Source organism: Phoxinus phoxinus, assembly GCF_949152265.1.
Source record: "Phoxinus phoxinus genome assembly, chromosome: 12".
NCBI lineage: Eukaryota > Metazoa > Chordata > Actinopteri > Cypriniformes > Leuciscidae > Phoxinus > Phoxinus phoxinus.
Genome location: NC_136887.1, coordinates 19,592,882 through 19,610,650, shown reverse-complemented (window position 1 = coordinate 19,610,650; position 17,769 = coordinate 19,592,882). Strand labels below are relative to the sequence as shown.

General features: G+C 40.8%; 1 protein-coding gene across 1 annotated transcript in view; it reads left to right on the top strand.

The window, feature by feature from the left end:
- The window catches only part of LOC307008470 (P2Y purinoceptor 4), a 36,138-nt gene extending 23,237 nt beyond the window's left edge, over positions 1–12,901 (top strand). Inside the window, exons 3-6 of the transcript XR_013799830.1 lie at positions 8,384–8,506; positions 9,244–9,337; positions 11,510–11,728; positions 11,943–12,901. The gene's annotated coding sequence lies outside the window, so the exon portion shown is untranslated. The remainder of the gene's footprint in view (positions 1–8,383; positions 8,507–9,243; positions 9,338–11,509; positions 11,729–11,942) is intronic.
- The last annotated feature ends 4,868 nt before the right edge of the window (positions 12,902–17,769 follow it).

Here is a 17,769-nt window from a genome sequence, read left to right as displayed (position 1 = left end):
CTCATATGAGTGAAGCGGTAGGCCTTATAGCATAATGCATTAGGTCCCTTCCAGCAAAGAGTGGGGCCCTCTCTCTTTCTCTTTCTCTCTCTCTCTCTTGTTCGCTCAGTCATGTGGAGCACTGTGCCCACTCAGCAAGTGCAGGCATATCCCCACTTCCATCTGCTTATGACCTCACTGGAGCTGTTTGTTTAACCCTTCTCCCAAACTAACATAATTGCACCCTACTGCAATCATGCATGCTGGATTTGCAGTGTAGAGTTAGATAGCAGTAGAGTCAGAAAGCTTTCTCACATTCTTTCTGCCAATGAATCGTTTTTATATATTTTTTTAATATAATTATTCATACCACATACCTTCCTGTTTTTTTCTGATTGTTATGGTTATTCCTGACATGTGCCAATCTAAGAATAAAAAAGTGGCTGCAGCCCTGTATCAATTTCATTCACTGAACCTGCTCAGCAACTCTCATTGGGAACTCCTCATTCCAAATCACTTGTAGGTGTTTTTCCCCCCAGTATTGGTGTTTACGAACGTACACAGATTACAGTACGTCAGTTGAAGAAATGGGTGTGTTTGAAAAATAAAGTGAACAGGCTTTATGGTATTTCGATGGTGCCAGACTGGACTTGCTGTGGCGTTGTGTTCTAAAAAACAAAACATCCTAGTATTGATTAGCAGGCTGGCTCAAGGCATTGCTGTTGGGCTTGTCCACTGGAGTGAGTCTCATGTGGGCTGTGGGGACTGAGTGGAGTCGAGGTGTGGGGGTGAATTAATCTCCCTGAACTGGGGCAGATGTCGTTGACGAGCCCCTTTTAGATCAGCTCTCGCCGTGGGAAAATAGCATCCAATCCTTACGGGGTCAGGACTTTGAGCTGACCCTCACGGTCTCATCCCACCTCAGAGAGCTGTCCATTCTCCTGCACTTTATCTAAGAGACAGGCTCACCTCTCCTGCCTATGGCTATTGTCTCGTGGCACTATTGTACGTTTGCTGTTCTTGTACCTCATTATTCACGTAAATCTAACCTCTTCCTCTTCTTCCAGCACGTGTCACGATTTTGGTTCCTCTCTGCGTTTTATGTTCATGTGTTAAATAAGTGTTGCTGCCTTGTTCACTTTAGTTTCGCTTTTCACTTTAGTTTACACCTCAGAATTGCTCTACTCATTCCCCCAACACTCTTAAGGCTCTTTTTGAAGTAACGCCATTAAATAACCTTTCAAGGATAGTTCTTAAAATAACTTTTTTTTTCTTTTTGATGTGGAGAACTTTTTCATTAATCTTAAAAATATATTTTTCCATATAAAGAATCTTTTGTACAATGAAAAGGTTCCATAGATATTTATTGAACCAGATTCTAATTAAGAACCTTTCTTTTTAAGAGTGAAGAAGCTCCAAAAGGCTTAACATTGACATGTATTTATCAGATATAAACATTGTTATGGATTTCAGATATGAATAGTGTCAGTTTTATTTGACATTTAAAGATAATCACAAATCTAGTGTAGGGGAATGTGCCAGCTTGCTTCTCTTCTCCAATTATTCTGATTTTTGTTGGTAATTACAGCCATGGTTGGTTCTCTGTGGCATTACACAACCACAAAGAATGTAGAGTGGGAGGTTTAAAGGGCGGTTGCCGCTCCAATTCAGGCTTGGCTCTGCAGTCCAGGTGCAAGTGACTTGCATTGATGTCAGTGTAGAGTAAATAATTCTAATTAATAGAGTCTTAACACAAGGGGACAGATCCTTTTAATGAAAGCCTGTGTCTAATGAGATGCATACAGAGGGAAGAGCAGTTTATACAACAATTCTTTTAGTGATATTATATTATAATTTGATCTCTGTTAAAAAGTTTTACGTAATGTTTCACAGTGTCGTTCTTGGGACCATGTGCCTTTTGATTTGGAATATGTCATATTTTGTAGAGGTTTAGTACATGAATGTAGTTTAGATTTGTCCAACATCAGGAAATTTCTATATCCATGTTTCATAAATTCCTGTCAACAAAGTTCCTCCCACAGCTAACCAGCAATTATAATAACACTTAAACATTTCTTTTGCGCAACCATTCAATTCCTTTATCTATGTTAAACACTGCACGTTTATAACATCTGGGATAGAGTTTATTCTTTAAATATCTCCATAGAGCTTCTCTTGTAAACCGCAGCGAGAAGTAGTGGCCTGAAGGGGAATTACTCATTACGATATTTGAGTGAAACCCCTCTTAGAGCCGTGGAGCCTTAAAATGAGCATGTGGAAATTTCCTTGAACATGGAACTACCCTGCCCTTAACGTCTGCACTGCTCTCTTGGGTGGAGCAGGTGCTGTGAGTTTCTCTGACGCAGGATGGAAACAGGTTTTCGGGTGCCTATCTCTAACCTAGCCTCTCCAAGATGGAATTGGGTGGAGTTTGAGTGACATTAGGGTAGATGGGACTGTTTTAGAGACATGTCAACCCAGGGGAAAATGACAGAGATTGTTCTTTCAACCTATATATTAAGTTATTCAACCCGATCTCATGAGTTACTTTATTAGGGAAAACATGATTTTTTTAAAAAAAGTAATGAAGTTAGGATCCCCCTTAATCTCACCTCTACAACTAACTGTCAGTGGGGCGTATATATATAATACGAAAATGGATTGTTTGAATTATAGCCACCAATTTGCCAAAACATACAAATTGAGAGTGTTGGTTTTATTGAATGATTTGTTTTATTGATTTATTTATTGTTGGCTTTGTTTATCTACTTTGTCTCAGATGTTCTCCTAAACTTCCTTCAGAGAAATAAAATGGACTCACACGACGTACAAGAGTATAGAGTTTACAAAAAAACAACATGAATAGCTTAGTTCAGATAGTGGTTGACACATTTAAGTAAATATTGAAACTGGTTGCAGATTTAATTGTCTAGTATCAGACATTGTTGAGATCCCTTGTGAAACTCTAAAGGATACACGTGAGATTACTAGGGAAAATATATGAGGAGCTAAACTTAATTTAAAGAAGCACTTGAGATATTCAACATCTAATTAGGGATTGCGTCCACATATTTTTGTAAATAGTGGAAGGAGAACATGTTGATGAGTGATGAACAAACTATGTGTGCAAGGACAATGAAAGCAGTAGGGAAAGTAGAGACAATAGATGAAGTACAGAGGTTATGGAGTTGGGGGCAGGGCTGTGAAACAGGAGATTAGGACTCTCATCTAGGCCACAGATATTGATTAGTGTAGGTTTGGGTCATCAAGAAGAAACAGAGATTGACAGATGAACAATGGTCTTATATCTGCGTGATGTCTCCTTGTCATGTCTGTAATGTCAGGGGTTTTGAGGATGTTTGGACAGTAGGTACATTAGTCCAACTCACCAGACATTCTCTTCAATTCATCTCTCTTTTATCCTCTGCGTTATTGGTGAATGTCTTCACTCAGGTGAACATCTTGTAGAAGTTCTCCATGGACATGGAAATAAGACCCCACGCAGAAGTGGCTCACTTGTTTATTGATTAGTTGCCATTGTCATTCAGCCAGTTTGCTGAGATATGTGCATTTGTGGGCCAAAGGCTCATATTAGGACATGTCTGGAGGGGTGTAAAAATGTAATGTGTTTCCTTATATACTTCTTTTGATGGAGTGACCCACTCCAGTTTCTTCACTTTCAATCAATAAAACAATGATAATGAGCCCCACTGTTTTCTTGTTTATTCTGTTTATTTTTGTTTTATAATGTAAATGGTTAAAGGGATCATTTACTCACCTTCTTTTGCAAGTTTTTTTGTCTATACAGTGAAGTCAATTGAGTCCCAAAACAACATAGGACCTCATTGACATTTTTCAAAATATTTTCTTTGGTGTTCATCAGAGGAAAGAACGTCATTGGTTTGGAACAACACGAGGGACAGATGTAATGACAGAATAATGTCATTTTTTTGTTGTTGAGCAAACTATCCCTTCAATTCACTATAGACGTGAAGCACAATAGCATTAGGAATTCCATTTAGACCATAATACAACAAAAGACATATGTATTTCATGTCATAGTCAGTCACCCGCTATTGTGTCCTGCTTTTAAGTGTAGTACTCTTTGGTTCTTCCCTATGTTTAGCCTTTAGTGTCTCAATCACTATTGCATAATATGATATATTTTGAAATGCTCGCATACATCAACAGCCTTATTATTTTATCCACTTCAGCCTGTCACTCACAGCAGCAGTCCATGGTCTATTAGCATGTGAGTGAGCTTGTAGAAAGATCAGTAGCTGGTGTGACTAGCTACTTGCAAGGGTGAGAAGGAACAACGGCTAATGAGCAGTAGTCGAAGATAACAGAAAATAAACAAAACACAGCGTTAAAGCGCAGAATACCAGCTTTTTTCCCTCTCTTTGGCCCTCTTTCATCTCATTGAGCGTTGTGTATGCCGATGTTGACTGCGCCTATATGGGTCCCGCTTGTCAAAATAGTATTATCTTGGTTTTTAAAGCTAATTAAAATGTCCTGTTTCGTGGGAAACCAGTCTTGGCTTTTAACTGTGGGTTAAGGTGATATCCTTTTCACCAGTGCCTTGAAAATGTGCTATATAGGCCAAATGAGACGTAAAGCTTTTTTTTTTCTTTCTGTGCACTTTGTCCTCCAAGTCGAACCCAAAAAGTTCATTCGAATCCCTCTCTCCAAACCCCCGGCAAATATCACACCTCGGATGCATAAACATGCCTGAGCTCCACACATCAAGCCACCCAGGGGGCCTGGCCGGCTATAGAGCCGCACTGTGACACCAATCAGGAATGATGGCAGCCCTCTTTGTCATGCTAACAGGAATTGCCTCTTCTCTTATTCAAATGCTCTCCTTCTCTTTCTCCCTCCCTTCATCCCTCTCTCCTTTTCTACCTCCTCATGGGCCATGTAAATCCATACTTAGAGAGTTTGAAAAAGAGGGAGAGCGAACGAGAGAGGGAGTGAGAACTCCCTGTCCCCAGAACCGTTGATCGGTGGGCCTCTCTCCTGGGGGTCAGCGTGGCCCTCGCAGCGCCGAGCTGTTTCCATGCCCAGCCGAGCGCATTTCATATTCAAATGCTCCAATCAGGATTGTGACCCACGGGGGGCTTTTTTACAGCCCGGGCCTTGGGTCAGCGGGTCAAGATGGTGATTTAATAGCCAGGGCGATGGGAGAAAAAAGGGAAAGGAGTGATTTAGTGACTGAATGAGTCATAAAAAAGCATTTTTCTTAAGTTGTCATGTAAATGCGAGTAGCCTAAATCAGCTTTTCCTTTTCTCCTCACCTGGCTTAGGCAAAATCGCTTACGACGTGTCAGAGTGACAGTATGAAAATCAAAGGTTTATGGTCCTTCTGTGGTGTGGTGTGTTATGGGGCAATCTTACCTGAGCATCTTGTTATTCATGTCTCGACAGGTGTGTTCTCTGCAAATTACATAGAGCTGGTATGTACGTGTAGGCTGCTTGTCATGTACTAATTATTCTGGAGACTGCCTTCGCATGTGAACAAACACTGAATAAAATTGATGTATAGTTGCCTTTATCATGTTTGCCCTCTGGCACACACTGTGTTGACACCTGCGGAAGCTATACCGATAAAGCATTTATAGCTTTAAGTAGTATTGCAATATACCAAAATGATTTATAGATTAATTCGCCAAGTAAATTATAAGTTTTTTTTTGTTTCAATACAGACAGAAACATGAATCAGAAACAATTGAATGAATCAGAAACAAAGCAAAACTGTCAAGAAACTAGAAGGTATTTGGATGGTTTTATTAGATTTTTTAAATTCTTATAATTCTTTTTAATTAATTTGATAACACTTTACAATAAGGTTTAATTTGTTAACGTGTAACTAACATGAACTAACAATGAGCCATACATGTGTTACATTATTATTGTTAGTTCACAGTGCATTAATTAATGCTAACAAATACAACCTTTGATTTTAATAATGTATTAGTAAATGTGATTGACTAAAGACTAAGATGAATAAATGCTGTAGAAGTATTGTTCATTCTTACTTTTTAACAAAAGCAGTTAACTAATGAAACCTTATTGTAAAGTGTTACCGTTCATTTGAACTATTTGAAGTTTCTCCATTAAAAAAGGGATAATCATAGCTAGCTGTGCATTAAACGGATGGCAATGAACCGCCTGACATAAAGCGGAGGCAAATTTATTATCCTGAAATCGAAAACAAAGTGCCTCTCGGTTTTTCCTAATCTTCTCTAGACTGTCCTAAATACACGCTAATATGCGAAGGGCTGATGGTGATGGGTGTTTAGACGTCTCTTGATTGGGAGTCGTTAGTATTTAGCTTAAGTCCGTTGAAATGTAAAAGAGGCCTGTGTGTGAGAGGCGCTGCGCTACCCGCAGAAGCTCAGTAGCAGCCACCTCAGTGACTGACAGGTGGGTCAAAGTTGGGGATTTAAGGTGGCTCAGGGATTTGTGCGAGGAGGCCCAATAGCCAGCCTCCTCTTTTAAACTGATGCAGTGAAGTTTTCAATGCGTGATGATGTGTGTGAGAGGAAGGGAATTAAAGAAAGACTTTGCTTAATGTTGTGTGTGTGTGCATGGGTGAGTTTTAGCACAACCTTCAATGAGCACAGCTGTGTCAGTAGATGTGTTGTTCTCGTGGCCCGTGGAGAGAAGGAGCTCCTGCAGGTCGGCAGACTAACACCATCCTGCCAGTCTCACTCTTTATGTCTGTCTTTTTTGTTTTTGGTTCATAGCAACAGGCAGTTGCATGACCAAGAATATGGCTTATAATATTTGTTCCTGTTCTCTCATCTCCTCAAAGTTATGTGCATCAAGACAACCATAATAACAAACCCATTTAATGTCAATTTTGTTTTACATTGCATTGTTGTTTCATGTTTTTTTTTATGAACGTGTGACAAGCAACCTGTTTATGCTGGAATCTGTCCAACTTCTACCTTTGTGTAAAATAAGAGTTTGATTGGAGGCACAATATAGTTATAGATATAGTTCTACCCATTTTAAAATTATTATATGTTGCATTTTAATATTTGCATTTACATTATTTGTATTTTTCTTTTTTTACTTGTCAGAACATGACCGTAACCAATTTTTGATTATTAATTCAGCAGTTGAGAACTACTGCACAACAACAGGTACATGTTTATGTCACTGCTCATGCAAATTAGCCCTTAATAATTACTAGAAAGACTTTCTTAATAATCCTTTAGTACTCCACAAGCAGCATATTGAGGATGTAATGCAGTTTGACAGAGCTCAAGGGATTTGTGCTCTAGACCCTCAAAGGCTTCCTGAGTGTCATAACCCTTTGTGTAGACCCTTCTAATGGAAAGGGTGGCATTGTAAGGCAGGGGAATCACTGAACACTCAGGGGAGGAGAGCCTGATTTTCAGTGACTCTAAGCTGAAAACAACCACATTTTAAGAACAGTATTTACTTTTGGCATATTACCTTTAAGATCATGAATATACTTATTCTCTCTACGTGAAATTTATGAAATATAACAATAGCATTTGGTTTAGACACATTAGTTTGGTAACACTTTATTTTAAGGCGTTGTGTTACAGTGTAATTATATATTTAAGTAAAGAGTAATAATCAAATGTACTTGCTATAGGGTTAGGGTTAGGATTAGGGTGTTGTTTGGGGTTAGTTGCATGTAATTATGCACAATTTATGCGGAATTTATAATTCTGGTTGCACTTTATTTTACAGTATATACAGGCTCTTACAGAGTACTTACCTAAGAAAGTACTGGGTAATATAAGGTAACTACATGGGTTAAGGTTAGGTTTAGGGGTAGGTTCAGGGTTAGTACCTAGTTATTACCCAGTTATTACATATGCACATTGGGAACAGGGCTGTAAAATAAAGTGCTACCGTAATTCCTATAGTAACTACATGTAACGTGTAACAAGGACACTGTAAAATAAAGTGTTACCAGTTTTTTATTTATTAATAAAGCACATTTATAAACAGCAGAATTTGCAAAATCTAAATGTAAAACAATGCAAGATATTAGAGCTTAAGATATGTAAGACATAGACCTTAAACTTTTTGAATGGTAGTGTGTATTTATATATTATAAATATAATAAAAAGTATAGCTATGGACATTTGATATCTACCTACAATATATTTAATAATACTGAATCTTAAAAAAAAAAAAAAGTAAGGTCAGACTACAAACACCTCTCTTCAAAATGTTCCCATACCAATAGCTCAGTGTAATCCTAAGATCTGTCAAACAGATTTTTTTATTTTTTTTTAACTCTGTTACATGCTAGACCTCCCACGCAATAATACAGTTTTCTCATTGTGTGGTTTTCTCCAGAAAGCCTGTAAAGTCTGAGAAAATCGATCCAAACAAGCCTTAATTCTGTCATTAGGTGAGAGAGAGCCATTCTGTGATTGGCTGCCCGTCTGCTCCATATTCAGAGGTGCTGGATGAGGCAGAGGGCCCGCTGGGAAAATGGTGTTGTAATCAGGAGCCGGCTGCGCTGCCTGATCAGGTATGAAGTCTGCTTCCACCTTCCTCAAAATCCTTCCTCATCTTCCTCTCGTCTCACTCGTGTGGTTAGCAGACCCCGATGGGAGCCTGTTCTCAGGCACTATTACACTATATGACCATGGGCTGTTGATAGCTGGACGAAGGGGGGAGAACTGAGCCTGTGAGAGAGTGTATGTGTGGGCTTTTGGGGAGTATGTGATGTTAGTGCTAGTAAGTTGGGTGGGGGTATTTTTTTTGTTCCCACATTTGATTATTCAGGTTGGTTGAACTAAATTTCTGAACCCATAAAATTCGGATCCCCTTTGGGGGCTATTTACATATATTTCAATCCCCCCTCCTACAGTCTCCCCAGCTTCTGTCTTTCCCTCCGAATGTGAAAAAAGAGGGCAGAGCAACCAGGCCTGTCTGGTCTTTAAGATGTCACTGTGGTGTGAAATATAGGCGAACAAGCAAGGCTTTGAAACTCTAACTGAACCCACCCTCCAATGCCCCCCCCATCCCTTACACACACACACACATACGCGCGCGCACACACACACACACACACACACACACACACACACACACACGCACACACCTTCTGTTTCACCCACATACACATACTTACACACAGAAACAACAAACCACCCCTCTCCCTCCATGCCGTCTTAGTTGGTGAGTGCCCACTGAGACAGATCCATCTCTGGGGTCGCGTGTATGTTCTTGTGAGCACATGTGACAGTGTGTTTGTGTGTTCAGTAGGCTGGTGGGGTCCAGGCACCAGGCGCAGATGTTCGGGACGGGCTGGTCGAGGATGCACCTGTAGTCACTCCATCATGTGCCAAAGATTCTGGCAAGTATTGGAAAAAACAGGTCATTTAGCATTTTATCTTCAATCAAAATAAAGAAAAAAAAAAAACACTGTTATCATTTACCCACCCTCATGTTGTTCCAAATCTTTCTTTTATCTGTGGAACACAAAAGAACATATTTTGCTAAATGTATCAGGGTTTTTTCTTTGTCCATATAATAAATGTCAATGGGGTCCAGGACTTTGTAGACAACATTGTATGTGTTTTATTTATTCCATGATGCGAAAGATTTTTATGGTTTTAGTTAACTATAATAACCATGGCTTAAATCTTTACATTCTAATTTAGATTTGAGTTATAATTGTTTATAAATGAGTTTCATACTACAATATATTAGTAATAATCTATTAATTTAAGTACCTTTTAAGCCATTTTGAGGCCCCTTAGAAGTTTGCTGAGGCCCCCTTGTGGGCCCCGGCCCCCTGGTGGAGAACCACTGACCTAAAGTTACACATTAAGCATATATACTATATTTAGGTTAAACTCTGATATGAGTGATATGTTGCAGTATTGTTGGTAAAGCCAATGCTTAAGTCAAAAGGTACTTTTTATGGATGTTTGGAAACTGTATCTTTCCGTTAGTTTTACATAACACAAACACGTCTCCTTAGATTGATTTGTCAAGGGGGCGTGAAATAGTTTAATTGTTTCAAATGAACACACTCGAGCCCCCACGTTGTGGATTAATTTTCTGACCAAAGTCTCCGAGGGACAGGTCTTAAAATTCCACATGGGCCCAGTGCCCGGCGCCCCGCTGGAGAGATAAAGAGAACACATATGTAGCCAGGCTCAGTCACGCTCCAGTTGAGCCATCCCAGCACAGAGAGTTACAGCTGGTATGATGGGAACACTTGTTTGTTTAGGGTTGTTTTTCTGCCGAGTGCCATGGTTTGGATGGATGGCACTTGTTTTGTGCGCTCCATCTGTGTATGTGTGTATGTGTTTGGTAAGTATCAGGAGGCTGGTGAGGGTGGGGGGTGGGGGCAGAGTGGCATTTAGTCAAATAGTGTTCCTGGCCCCCATGTATCACCCCCCTCCCCCCAGTTCGGCCGAGTTCGCTCCCCAGTGCGCAGGCAGAATGCAGCGTCAGGAGCCCAAGCACTGAGCTCCCATTGTGTATGCTAAGCAAAGCGGAATGGCCGGGTGACAAAAGAGGGAGGAGTGGGGCTGAGGGCATACAAAGCCCGGGGGAGGGAAGGGATGGTGGTGGGGGGGGGAAGGGGCGTTCTGCCGCTGAGGGCTAAATAGACCCACTCTGCCCCCCAAACCCCATCCATAACCCCTGTCCCCACCTCCGACCAACACCCCTCTTTCCTGTCCCAACCCCTCTGGAGAAATGGGTGCCCACTCCAGAGCTGTAAACTTGAGTCATATTTAAGAGAAATATTTATTGACTATATACACTACCAATCGAAAGATTGGGGTCAGTAAGATGTTTTTGAAAGAAATTAATTACTTTTATAATTTTTATTCAAGGATGCATGATTGATCAAATGTGACAGTAAACATTTGTAATGTTCCCAAAGGTTTCTATTTCATATTTTCAAAGCATTCCGATTTTTTTAAATCATGGTTTCCATACAAATTTTCAGCAGCACAACTGTTTTCAACTTTGAAGTTTTGCAGGTTTCTTGCACACCAAATCAGCATATTATATCGATTTCTGAAGGATCACGTGACACTGAAGAGTAATGATGCTGAAAATTCTACTTTGACATCACAGGGATACAAATACTTTAAATATTCAAATACAAAGCAGTTATTTTGAATTGTAATAATATTTCACAATATTACTGTTTGTACTGTATTTTTGATTAAATGCACCCTTAATGAGCATAAGACACTTTTTTCAAAAACATAAAAAATATGCAAATTTTACTCAAAAATAGTTTATAATCGCAACTCAATTTTATCATAATTGAGATTTTGTCTCACAATTATGACTATTTTGCATACTTATGTCTTATAACTGTTGGTGTAACTGTCATGTGTGCAGTATTGTTTTGTGCTTTTGTGTTTGTCATGCAGTGCACTGATGTTTAATGTAAAATTTGCACCAGGATTTGTAACAAATGCCATTTCATTTCCCAGTGTATATATAAGGTTTAATTGAGAATAAAAGCTGATCTGACTTGATATTGTTTGGCTCGCAGAGGCTGAAACTGGGTGGGTCCCAAAATACCAGTTGGACCGTCCTTTGGGCAGATTTGGATGCCTTTCTCAATGACGATGTTCAAGTTAACATCCGAATGGCCTGCAGTCATGGAGAGCTCTGATTCTGCCCTGTGGGCTGGAAGTTCACAAAGCCAGGGGCTGGTCTTTGAAGAACCCTCTTCCTCGTCCTGCCCTTCCTCTGCCCTCTCAGATGCAAGGTAACCTCGGCACATCAAAGAGCGGCTCCATACAGAGTCCACTTGATGCTGTTACCCTCCCACCCCCAAAAACACACACTCCCACCACCACCTCCCCTTACACACATACTCCAGCCATTGCATAACACTTTACATTTGAAAAAAAAAAAAGTCCAGTCCCATCTGTTAACCTATCCACTGGTCTCCTTGCCCTCTGTTTGTCCTGGTGTTTTAGTGAGTGGCTCGCCAGGTGACTTCCCTCGCCTTTGTGATGTGAAATGAAAATGGAATATGCTGCTGTAAGACCCTCAGGGCAACAGGTCAGGTGCCCAAGACAATATAAGACAGAGAAAGATGCCACCACCCAAATGTGTGCATGTGCGCCTGGCCAGAGGTGATCCTGAATGTCGCTCGTCAGCAAGCCTAGCGTTCTCTCGGCAGGCATGACCCGTGGAGTCATTATCCCTCCAGGTAAATCACCTCGCAATCAGTGTCTGAAGCCCCCTGCTCTCCAGATGATTCCCCTGCTGATTGGCCTAACTGGACTCCTGTCTGAGGAACGATTACCCTGCATTGTTTTCTTTATGGCACATAGATTGAGCTGTTGTTAGCATTCGCTTGATGGGTGGAGGCAGCATGCGTGAGGCCGGGATGCGAGGATGTGCTCTGAGGTCGCTCTCATTGCGCTTGATAAGAGTAACAGGAAAAGCAAGATTTCATTCTAATGATTTTGAATGAGCCATTTCATTTGAAATGGCAAACTATGATTTCTTGAACAGGAAATTGTAGCTAAGTTGGTCAAGGTTACGGCCAGACTCATCAACGCTGAAACTGGAGAATGAAATGATCAAGATATAGTTGGAACATTTATTATTTGGCATTGACACTTGACACTATTTGCAAATTAGCTTTTATAAACTTGAGTTCCAGTAGTGGTCAAGCCTTATTGTATTGCCGTTTACGGCTTTAGACCTCAAACACAACAACATCATGCTCTGCATTCTCAATGGCACACTTCTCCATGTTAAATTTCTCTTATACCGATGGTAAACTGGATGAATTCATGACAGACTGACAATAGTATTGTTCACACAGTATTGACGATCTCTTACACAGTGCAACAATCTACAATCAGCACAGCAAAATTCTGAGTGTTGCTATAGATATTTTCATTAAAAAAACATTGGCATATCGACATTGTGGTTATCTTTAGGTTAGTGGCTAACAAATGTGTTTTTTCAATAGCTGATTCTTACCTCTAATCCTAAATATATGTTGCAGTAGTACCAATAGTAATCCTAACTCGAAAATACTAAATTATTTCAGCCTCACTTCATTTAGATTGTAATGTATAAATATTTATAATTTTGAACTCTGTATTCCTTGTATAAAAGAAATGAACACATTATAACTGGGAGGGAAAAGCGCAGGGCAAACTGGCATACACAAACCAATAAGACCTTAACTAGCTAATACATTACTTACTTTATTGTCCTTGAAAGGCAATTTTTATGTAGACATAAACATACAGCAACAACACACACTAAATAACACACATTTTCTAATAAGTTATCACACACACCATACCATCACACCACATTATTCACAGTCAGCTTTTGTCTGCCAAAAAAAAACCAAAAAAACAAAAAAAAAAACCATATATATATATATAGCCTAAAGAGCCATTACTTCATTGGAGTGTAGGTGTGTGCTCATTTATATAGGCCTATACAGTATATACAGTATACAAAGTTCTGTGATGAAACTCTAGATGTTAGGGCCTTAACTCGATCTGCTTGCAATCACATCATTTTCTACAGGGCACACCTGATTGGTTACTGCTGTATCATGTTGCCAATGAACTGGTTGTTCAATCTTTTCTGTAGCAGTTGCAGCACACTTTCAGAAACTCTCCACCTTTCCCAGCTCCACCCGTATAGATCTGCTACAAGTAATTCATGTATGCTATTTTGTACAGCAGCAACATCAGCTCACAGCAGCAGCAGCAATAACCAATGGCAGCAGTGTAGATCTATTCTGCCAAGATCAAATATATATTGTCATCCTCATTACCATACCAAACACAGAGAGTTGTCATGACAGAAGTATATATATATGTACACTACCTTATATATAGGTACACCTGTTCAACTGCTTGTTAACGCAAATATCTAATCAGCCAATTACATGGCAATGCTAGTCACAACTCAAAGACATGGTCAAGATGATCTGTTGAAGTTCAAACTGAGCATCAGAATGGGACAGAAAGGTGATTTAAGTGACTTTGAATGTTGTTGGTGCCAGACGGGCTGGGCTGGAAATCTACTGGGATTTTCACACACAACCATCTCTAGGGTATACAGAGAATTGTCAGAAAAAGAGAAGTTATCCAGTTATCGGTAATTCTGTGGGCAAAAAAAATGCCTTGTTGATGCCAAAGGTCAGAGGAGAATGGGCAGACTGGTTGGAGCAGACAGAAAGGCAAAAGTAACTCAAATAACCACTCGTTACAACCGATGTCAGCAGAAGAGCATCTCTGAACACACAACACGTCAAACCTCCAGGCAGACGGACTACAGCAGCAAAAGATACACCGGGTGCCATTCCTGTCAGCTAAGAACAGGAGGTTACAATTTGCACAGGCTCACCAAAAATTGGTCTGATGAGTCTCAAATTCTGCTGCAACGTTTAGATGGGGTCAGAATTTGGTGTAAACAATATGTAAGCATGGATCCATCTGCCTCGTATAAATGGTTCAGGCTTCTGCTGTTGGTGTAATGGTGTGGGGGATATTTTCTTGGCACACTTTGGGCCCCGTAGTACCAATTCAGCACCGTTTAAACACCACAACCTATCTGAGTATTGTTGCTGACCATGTCCATTCCTTTATGACCACAGTGTACACATCTTCTGATGACTACTTCCAGCAGGATAACACACCATGTCACAAAGCTCAAACCGGTTTCTTGAACATGACAATGAATCACCAGATATCAATCCAACCTTTGGGATGTAGTATAGAATGGTAGATTCGCATCATGGACATGCAGTTGACAAATGTGCAGCAACTGTGTGATGCTACCATGTTAATATGGACCAAAGTCCCTGAGGAACGATTCATATAGATATACCTTTAAACACAGCCTCCTGTAACATGGTTTCATATTCACAGTCAACACTTAAAACGAGTCTTATAATTATGCTGAATTATCTGCATTTTTCTCGCAAGTGGATACGCCACAGGACAGGGTGTTTCCGCACAAGAAGTAACGGCAGAGAAATGCTTCAAAGAAAGAGGGTCTGTACAGTAGATTATTATTAGGAGTGTGTATACATTATGAAACTTTGCAGCTCTTCTGTCTTTCATATACCAATGAAAGTGTGTGGAAGGGTCTGTGTGTATGTGTGTGTTTGTATGTTAGGAGCGGGTGGCCGGGGGCATTAGGCTGGCTGTGTGAGAGAGTGTGTGTTTAAGGGGGGCAGAAACCTGAGGCCACTGTGAAGCTCTGGAAACAAAGGAGATCCACTTGAGACTCAGGCACATGCAGGCTTGGCTTACCTGCTCTACCTCCTCCATGAACTTTTGGCCCGGAGAGCACAACCTGCAGCCTCTTGCCACTGCAGGCCACACCCTGTCTCCCTCACTTCCTCTCGCCCCCTCCGTTTCTCCCCTGCCATCTCTCTTCTGACCCCTCTATTCTTCCGCTCCATTCACCCCTTCATTTCCCAGCCACTTCTCTTTCCCTCGGCTTCTCTCTCACCGACCACTCCGTTGCGTGTTTCTTTGTTGGTCCGTCCCTCTGTCCACTTCCCTCAGTATTCTTCCTCCTCAGAGTCAGTGAACCTTACACTCTCTCTCTTTCGTAATACGCAGTTCCACGGCTTACCGCCATCCTTTACTGTTGCGTTCGCCCCACACTGGACAAACCAGACTTTCAGGTCTCATTCATGGGCAATATCAACTGTAAATGTGTGAGCGAGAGAGCGAGAGAGCGAGAGAGAGAGAGAGAGAGAGAGAGAGAGAGAGAGAGAGAGAGAGAGAGCGAGAGAGAGAGCGAGATGAAGAGGTTGTGCTGGATTTGGGCTCTTGGGTGGGGCTAAAATGCCACACAGCTGAGCAAACCTGGGCCACCACAACATCTTGTGTTTTCTTTTTTAATCCACACTTTCTCTAGGCTGTCTGTTTGAGGAAGGAGTAGGAGGAGGAATGTACCAGGACCCATTATGGGAAAATAATAGACCATGAATGCTGATGGTTTTCTCCCTTTGTTAGTCTTCACCTAGAATACATGAAGCAGGGCGCAGACATCACAAACACAGCGGTTCTGCATCTGGTTCACATGAAAGGCCTGTGTACAGCTGATGTAAACACTATTAATGAAAGGCCCGACTGACATCACTGCTTTGAAGTGTATGGTTTTGGGAAGTTAAAGGAAGTTTAGGATCACCCTCCATTCAAGGAGGATTATTGCTTTATTAGATATAGGTACACTTTCTTTCTTTCTTTCTCTTTCTTTCTTTCTTTGAGAGGACTTGATTTGGAAATATCTATCTATCTATCTTTCTTTCTTTCTTTGAGAGGACTTGATTTGGAAATATCTATCTATCTATCTATCTATCTATCTATCTATCTATCTATCTATCTATCTATCTATCTATCTATCTATCTATCTATCTATCAATCAATCATCTTGGGTGTGGGTCATTTCCTGATCTTTCTGCAGGTGGAGGCCTGAAAGACGTGCCAGTCCTCCTGCCAACTGTCCTCCGCCTCAGCCCGCAGACATGGCTTAACAACACACACACACACACACACACACACACACACACACACACACACACACACACACACACACACACACACACACACACACACACACACACACGCACACACACACGCACGCACACACACACGCACGCACACGCGCGGGCAGTGAGTACGACAGCGTAAGTGCTAGTGACTTTTTTTATTCAAAGAACAATAACAGTGATGTATCAAGAAACAATAGCAATCAATCAAAAGAAAAATATAGAAAAACTAATTACAACAAATTAAACAGTTTCCACGGGGAAGTTGCCCGTTGCTTGAACACATTTGGCTAAATAAACACACAAGTAAACATGACACAACACTGGGAAATATACCATTCACATCTGTGTCAAATTGAAACTCTACTATCAAAACCTAAACTCTGCTATCAAAACCTAACATTCCTTTGTCAAAATGTAACTCTGATGACAAAATGACACTTGCATCATATGCATACACTTTCAGGTCAGGGGGAACACACTAGTCTACTTTATATAAAACACTGCAGTGTTTGATTTTCACTGTTTATTCAGAAGGCATATTTTCAGGAGGCACATTTTCAAACAACCAAAAAAGCAAATAGGCCTACTCAATATTGTACATTGCAGCACTGTACATTGTAGTAACATGAATTCAGATAAAGCAAAAAAATAAATAAAAAAATTATAGAAAAAACACTATGGAAACACAGAAAATCATGGCAATTGTGAAAATCCTGTTCCATTGCGTGCAGAAGAGGCATGTGGGCATGTACTGTAAGTAATCATGGCAGGGGCGTAGCACAAGATCCCAGGCCCTGTATAGGCAGTCCTGATGGGCACCCATGTTCCAAATAAAATATATTCCAGACTTTTCAAGGGCCCTCTCTCTCCTTGGGGCCCTGGTAATCAGTACTGGTTTTACCCCCAGTCCGACGCCCCTGAATCATGGTATGTTTCACAAAAACTACCACTTTGGCTGCAAAAGGAGCATTAGCACCCTGCAATACCCTGTACACGTGATGTGGTAATGTGATATACTGTAGTACAGTGCTGTAAATACCATCTGAGTAGAGTAGAAGGTAGAGAGGTGAAGACATACCTGTTTTCTAGTCGGAATGTTCTTACTGTATTACAGACGCCACTGTGAAGCGGCTTAGATGTGGGTGGAGTCTCTGCCCAGCTTCCCTCATAGTCAGGCCATGGTTGAAAGTTGCTCTTATATCATCAGAAATAGGGGTCCGTGCATGGCCTCTTCGACCTTGACCTTGTCC